Source organism: Chrysochloris asiatica, unplaced genomic scaffold, assembly GCF_000296735.1.
Source record: "Chrysochloris asiatica unplaced genomic scaffold, ChrAsi1.0 scaffold00024, whole genome shotgun sequence".
Taxonomy (NCBI): Eukaryota; Metazoa; Chordata; class Mammalia; order Afrosoricida; family Chrysochloridae; genus Chrysochloris; species Chrysochloris asiatica.
In genome coordinates this window covers 17,190,835-17,199,000 of record NW_006408542.1, presented here as the reverse complement: position 1 = coordinate 17,199,000, position 8,166 = coordinate 17,190,835, and the positions used below count along the sequence as shown (strand labels likewise).

Below are 8,166 nucleotides of genomic sequence, written 5' to 3'. Positions count from 1 at the left end.
CACCTGTCACTATATCTGACAATGTTTTCTGCTGCTATTCAGTAGGTTTTCTGTGGCTAACCATTCAGAAGTAATCTGCCTTTCCTTCTTCCTAGTCTGTCTTAGTCTGGAAACTCAGTTGAAACCTGTTCACCATGGATGACCCTGCTGGTATTTAAAATACTGGTGGCATAGCTTCCAGAATCACAGCAACACACAAACCACACAGTACTACAAAGTGACAGATGAGTGGTGGTGATTTTCCCTTTGGGATCCCTAAATAACATTTGTTGTAACCTTCTGGACTGACTTCTCTGATTTAAATTTAACTGGCCCAGCAAATCTCCTGGTTCCATTGTACCTTTTTATTTAAATGCACCCTAAAAAGACTAAAACAAGTGCACCACTGAGAGAACTTGTCTGCCGCTATCCAGTGATGTGTTTGGAATACATCTGTGTATGTATGAACTGGAAACCTAATAGTAATGCTTTTTGACTTACCCTTTCACATTTTGTTTCGATACTCATCTGTTGATAGTCATTTTAGTTGTTTCCATCTTTTGGTTATTGTGAATAATGCCATAATAAATATTGTATCGTAGAAGCTTCTGTTTGAGTCCCTTGGCTAAGGGTGTAGAGTCACCGATTCAATATTCTGCTTCAGGCCACTTTTGTACTTCTTGTGGCAATTGTAGGATCAGCAATGGACTTCAAACCACAAGGTCAGCAGTTCAAAACTACCAGCTGCTCCTTGGAAAGCCTATACAGGATTGCTATGAGTCGGAACCAACTTGATTATAGGAACAACAACACATTTAATAACAGCAACAACAACACATTCATAGTGATACGATGGATCAAGTGTCTGACGATTTCAATACATCTCATGAAGTACATTTACAGAGAATAAAATAGTAGCGTTCCAATTCATTTTTAGTTCCATTAATTTTCCTTTTCTTTTATATCACAGTTAGGGTATTATGTTGAGTTCCTTTGAACATCAGGTGTGTTATTGTTGCTAGATGCTGCTGAGTTGGTTCTGACTCAGAGACCCTAATTACAATAGACTGAAACACTGTTTGATCCTGCATCAACTTCATGCTAATTGCTGTTTGAGCTCATTGCTTCAGCCACTGTATCAATCTATGTCCTTGAGAGTCTTCCTCTTTTTCATTTACCCTCTACTTTATCGAGCATAATATTCTTCTGTCAGGACTGGTCCCTCCTTATAACATAGTCAAAATAAACCGGTAAAGTTTTGCCATCTTTTCTTCTAAGAAGCATACTGACTGTACTTCTTCCAAATCAGATATGTTCATTCTTCTGGCAGTCCATGTATATTCAATAATTGAATATTCTTTACCAGCACCATAATTCAAAGGCATCAATTCTTCTTCCATCTTCCTTATTCATTGCCTAGCTTTCACATGCATATGGATATCCCTAGTTTTATGTCCTCTTCTGAATCGGACTTAAATTTCTGGAAGTTCCTTGTCGATGAACTACTGTGACCATTTAAAAACAATCTTCCGGATAATTTTTTTGTGTGTGTGATATTAATGATACTGTTCTATCATTTTTACATTCAATTGGATTATCTTTCTTTGGACTTGGCAAAAGTTTTCCAGTAGATTGGCCAGGTAACGTCTTCCAAATTTCTTGGCATAGACAAGTAAGAGTTTCTAGTGCTACATCTATTTGTTGAAATATCTCCATTGGTATCCGGTCAGTTTCTGGAGACTTATTTTCCAGTGCAGCTTAGGCTTCTTTCCATGCCATCAGTTCTTGATTACATTCTACTACTTGAAATGTTCAACATCAACAAATTATTGTTGACATAGTGATTTTATATTTCTTCCATCTTCTTTTGATGCTTTCTTTGTAATTCAATATTTTACCCATAGAATCCTTCAACTTTTCATCTCAAGATTTGAATTTTTTCTTTATTTCTTTCAGCTTGAGATATAATGAGCTGTTCTTCCCTTTGGGTTTTCTCACTCCAGGTGTTTGCACATGTCATATTGTACAATGCTTAGCAGATGGTAGATGTGCAATAAATGTTAGCAGCTCTTATTGTTATTATATTACATAACTGTGCTGGTCATTAGGGGTTGGAAACCTAATATTGCTACTTTACAAAGATTTAGAAGGGAACATGAAACCAATTCTGGCTAATGATGTATGAGAAGCAGCACTAGTTACTCACTAATTAATGGGACTCAGTGCAAAATGAAAATGTGGGACCCTTGCTGTGAAAAATATTAAGAGTGCCCAGATGATGACACCAGAGCATAAAACCAAGCATGGGCTTTCTGAGAATGGGCACTGTGCACCCACACACACAGGCCACCCACCCATGAAGCTAGCTCTTCCTCCCCCCCCCAACCCCCTTGAATAGTTGTTTATTGGCAGTGGGCTGGAAAGGGTGATGGAGTTTGCGTATACAGACACCACCTCACACAAACATCACAAGAATGGTAAGAGTGATAGGAAAGAGTGACCTGGTGGCCCCAAGGAGCTCCTCTCTTCAAGAGTGGGCATGGGAGGTACAGTGGCCTGGAATGTGGAGGAGGGGGCAGCCTTAAAATACCTCCACTTAGTAGGCATGGTTAGAGATGAAGAGGGACACACTGGCTGCAGCCCTACCTTGACTGTTTGGAGTGTACTTTCCTTGGCAGGCGAGGCTGTTGGCCAGGGCTCACTTGATGTACTCCTCCAGGGCAGCCTTCAGATTCTCCTTCTCCCCCTCTCCCCCCACCATGCCTTCAGGGCAGAGGCCTGCAAGGCTCGGCCATAGGAGAAGGTCAGGGCCCATGGCTTCAGCAGGGGACACTTGTTGATAGCATTGAGGTTGATGGATGCCTCCTCCTCACTCTGACCCCCAGATAGGAAGGTGACCCCAGTAACAGCAGGGGGCACTGTGTGGTGCAGTGTTGTGACAGTTGCCATGGCAATCTCCTTATGAGAAAACTTCTGTGTGCAGGCATGGCCTGGTGTTACCATATTGGGCTTTAGCAAGGTGCCTTCCAAGTACACATGGTGGTCACTCAGAGCCTTGTAGACAGCAGCCAATACCTCCTTGGTTACATACTGACAGCGCTTCAGGTCGTGGTCCCCATCGGGGAGGATCTCAGGCTCCACAATGGGCACGATGCCATTCTGCTAGCAGATGCTGGCATAACGGGCCAGCACGTTGGCATTTTCCATGATGGTGAGGGCTGAAGGAGTATATTCCCCAATCTTCAACACACAGAGCCATTTGGCAAAGTCAGTTCCATCCTTCTTGTACTGGGCACAGCGCTCAGACAGCCCATCGAGTCGTTAGGTGGTGGTCTCGCCATTTGTTCCTGCCAGGGGTACTATGCCCTTGTCTACATTGATACCCACAACACCGCCCTTGGATTTGATAACTTGGGGAAAAGGGACATCCATCATCTGCCTTCTGGTAGAGTGTTTCATGGAAGAGGATGACACCCCAATGCAGGGGTTCACATGGTCATCGGCAGTCAGCCGCAGCTGGTGGTAGAAGCGCCGGTTCTCTTCAGTGTTCTCGGTTCCAATGGACTGAAGCTGCTTGGCAATACTTCTGGTGGATTCATCTGCTGGCAGGATGCCCTTGCCGGGAGCCACAATGTGATGAGCAATGTCGGATAGCTCCTTCCTCTGCTCTGGGGTCAGTGCTGGGTATCAATATGGCATGGTGGTAGTGGTGGTGACAAGTTCCTAGCACAGGGGTGGGGAGAAGTGGGCTTGCGGGCTGCGGTGGCAGGAACGAACTGGACAGTCGTCACTAGTGCCCAGGTTCTGCCTTTTTTTTTTTTAAGCTAGCTCTTAAGAGATGAAATAATAGGGTCTTTGGAAGAGGTTAAATCATTTCTAAGAAAATATCAAAGAAAAAGCAGTCCTCCTCCTTTTCCTTAGAGATGTTGTGACTGGGAGTGATATCTAGAAGTGCTATGACAGCTTTCCAACAGCCTGAGGATGAACCCACTTCAAGGATAGCAGAGCAGAGGGATGAACAATGAACAATGGCTTTGGGTCTGGAGTCTTCCTGTCTCTCAACCACTAGTTATGTGGCAGAATTGTTGTTGTTGTTGTTGTTGTTAAGTGCCATCCTGTAGGTTCCGACTCATAGTGATCCTATATAGGGTTTCCAAGGAATAACTGGTGAGTTTGAACCGCCAACCTTGTGGTTCAAACTGGCCTTGTAGTCCAATGTATTAACCTACAGTGACAAACTTTTATACATAGCATATAACAAATCTTTTCTTTAAAATTGGAAAACTGAGGCTTAAGAAGGTCATCTAAGCTTACTATCTTTCAGTATGTAAGTAATAGAACTAGACTTCAAATCCAAATTTATCTAGCATAAAACCCACACATTTTATACAATACAGAGATTCACCTTTCCCACCACAACTAAACTGTCTCAATTCAAATAAAAGATTTGTCCACGTGAGTGATAGATGTTGTCATTTCAAAAGACAGAAAGGTAGACTTAATCTGTGTGTCTGACCCACCCAATCATTTGCTCTCTTACTACCTTAAGGATGTTTACAGACAGTGCTGTTAGCCCCTTGAAATCAAGATCCTTGAACAATGGCACTCAGTTGTTTTGCGATGTCTTTTGGTTGTTAGATGACCTGCTTTATGAGTATTGAGTGCCAGAAATCAATTTCCCATAACCACAAACTGCACCATCATCAATATACTTAAAATTTGCTTGAAAAGAAGGTCAAAAGTGTATGAAGTTCTTTCACATAGATTTCCCTTCTTAAGCAATGTGGATTTACCTGATGAAGAATACGTGAAGGCATCCAAGAAATTTGTGTAGGTTTATCCTGATGATTGAAAGATAAACTTTGATGGAGAAGTTCAACAACTGCATTCTTACATAGGAACTACATTTGTAGATTCAGGAAAGACAAATTTCTACTCATGTATGCATCATGAGGAGTCCTGGTGTGGTGCTGTGCGTTAATGCGTTGGAATGCAAAGTTGGTTTGAATTGCAAGGTCGGTGGTTCAAGCTCACCAGCCGCTCCTCAGAAACTCTATACAGGGTCACTATGGGTCAGAATAGACTTGAAGGCACTTAACAATAACAATAACAAATGCATCATAACTCCATAATAAAAGAAAATACCGTGCATATTTCACAATGCTGAAATTGCTTTATGTATATTTCTACCTTTAACTACATAAAATTCAAAATCAAGAAAAGCTCAGTTAATTACCCTTATTATTTATGGCACTAAATATTGTTCTGCTCCTTAATTGTGATGAAATATTGAAGAATATGTAAGAGCAAAGAATAGAAAAACATGTTTTTAATTAGAATATGCTATAGATGAAAGATCTATTTTTAAAATATTTAATAATGTGTTATAATGCATATTTTCTGATCAATAAATTTCCTCTTATGACCTTTCTTCACTTTTCCACTTATAAGTACAGAATTTATTGCAAAACAAGATCAAAATTAAAAATTAATTTTTCATTGCAGAATATCAATAGAATTTTACATCGATTCTTGCACTGAGTTCACGGATTATTTTCTATGTTGCAGAATATCTGAAATACTCTTCTTGTAAAAATATGTGCTTGTTATTAGGTGCGGTCAAGTTGGATCTGACTCCAAGTGACCCTGTATATAGCAGAATGAACCACTCCTTTCTCCTGCACCATCCTCATCATCATTGCAGTGTTTGAGCCCATAGTTGCCGCCACTGTGTAAATTCATCTCCTTTAGTCGTCCTCTTTTTTGCTGACCCTCTACTTTATTATGCATGATGTCCTTCTCCAGGGACTGGTACCTTTTGATAACATATCCATAGCACAAGGGATACTCTGGTTCTACTTATTCCAGCACAGATTAGTCCATTGTCCTGGCAGTCCATGACAAACTCAGTAGTTTTCATCAACTTCATAATTTAAACATAAGACAGTTTCATATGCATATGAGGCAATTGAAAATGATGTTGTTTGGGTCTAGCACAGGTTAGTTCTTGAAAACACTTTGAAGAGGTATTTTGTTGAAGCTCATTTACTCAATGCAATACATTGTTTCATACCTTGAGTGCTGCTGCTTCCAGAGGCATTGATGGTGGAGCCAAATAAAATGAAATTCTTCAGAACTTCAGTATTTTCTATATTTACATGATGCTGTCTATTGGTTCAGTACACTACTTATCAGTTTGTCATACTGTGGTGGCTTGCTTGTTGCTGTGATGCTGGAAGCTATGCCACTGGTATTTCAAATACCAGCAGGGTCACCCATGGTGGACTGGTTTCAGAGGAACTTCCAGAATAAGACTAGGAAGAAGGTGAGGCAGACAACTTCTCAATGTTTAGCCACTGAAAACCTTATGAATATCAGGAGAACATTGTCAGATATAGTGCCAGAAAATGAACCCCTCAGGTTGGAAGGCTGGAAGGCAATCAAAATATGACTGGAGAAGAGCTTCCTCCTCAAAATGTCAAGTCAAGTGTCATTGAGGCAATTCCCACCCATAGTGACCCTGTATAGGATTTCCAAGGAGCAGCTAGTGAGCTTGAACCGCCAACCTTGCAGTTCAAATGGCTTTGCTGTCTGGCGCATTAACCCACAGCACCACACCAGGACTCTTCCTCAAAATAGGGTAGCTCATAATGAAGAGAACGGAGCAAAGTCTCATTGATGGAGTACAACTCAAAATAAGGAGACACCACTGCAGATATCCATTAATAGTCAGAACACTGAACCTACAAAGGATGAATTTAGGAAAATTAGAAGTTGTCAGTAATTAAATGGAACATATTACGATAGATATTCTAGACATTAATGAGCTAAAATGGCCTGGTATTGGCCGTTTTGAGTCAGATAAGCATATAGATTACTTTGCCAGGAATGACAGATTGCAGAGTAATGGCATCGTACTCATTATTAAAAAAAAATATTTCAAGATCTATCTTGAAGTACAATGTTGCCTGTGATAGGATCATATCCACATGCCTACAAGGAAGACAAGTTAATACCACTATTATTCAAATTTACTCATCAACAATTAAAGTCAGTGATGATGACATTGAAGAAATCTACCAACTTCTTCAATCTGCAGTTGATCAAACATGCAGTCAAGATGCATTAATAACTACTGGTTATTGGAATGTAAAGGTTGGAAACAAAGAAGAAAGATCAGTAGTTGGAAAATATGAGCTTGGGGATAGAAATGATACTGGTGATGGCAGGGTAGAATTTTGCAAAACCAACGACTTATTCATTGCAAATACCTTTTTCCAACAGTGCAAAAGGTGACTGTATACGTGAACCTCAACAATGGAATACATGGGAATGAAATTAACTATGCCTGTGGGAAAGGATGGTGGAAAAACTCAACATTATCAACCAAACCAAGGCCAGGGCCAGATTGTGAAACAGACCATCAGTTGTTCATATGCATGTTCAGGCTGAAGCTGAAGAAAATTAAAACAAGTTAGCAAGAACCAAAACAAGACCTTGAATACATCCCATCTGAATTTAAAGATCATTTTAAGAACAGATTAGATACTAATGACTGAAAACTAGAAGAGTTGTGGGATTACATCAAGAACATAATACAGGAAGAAAGCAAAAGGTCATTAAAAAAAAGACAGAAAGAAAAGACCAAAATCAATGTCAGAAGAGACTCTGAAACTTGCTCTTGAGCTAGAGAAACTAAAGTGAGTGGAAGAAAGAAGTAAAAGATTTGAATAAACAATTTCAAAGGACAGCTTGAGAAGACAAAGTCAAGTATTATAATGAAATGTGCAAAGACCTGGAGTTGGAAAAACAAAAGGGAAGAACATGTTCAGCATTTCCCAAGCTAAAAGAACTAAAGAAAAAACTCATCTCAATTTGTAATATTGAAGGGTGCAGAGAACAAAATATTGAATGATTCAGGAAGCATCAAAAGAAAATGGAAGGAATACAGAGTCACTGCACAAAAAGAAATGGTCAAAGTACAATCATTTGTACAATCAAGAACCAATGTTACTGAAAGAAGTTCAAGCTGCACTGAAGGCATTGGCAAAAAAACAAGGTGCCAGGAATTGATTGGCTACATAAAGGCTTTCAATTGTGTGGATCATTAACAAGCAAAGTATGAGTATTCTTGAACACTTAATTGTGCTCATGGGGAATCTATACGTGGACCACGAGGCAGTTGTT

At 40.0% G+C, this 8,166-nt stretch overlaps 1 pseudogene; it reads right to left on the bottom strand.

Moving 5' to 3' along the window:
* Positions 1–2,575: 2,575 nt before the first annotated feature.
* On the bottom strand, positions 2,576–3,684 carry LOC102818574 (annotated as a pseudogene).
* Between the last annotated feature and the right edge of the window lie 4,482 nt (positions 3,685–8,166).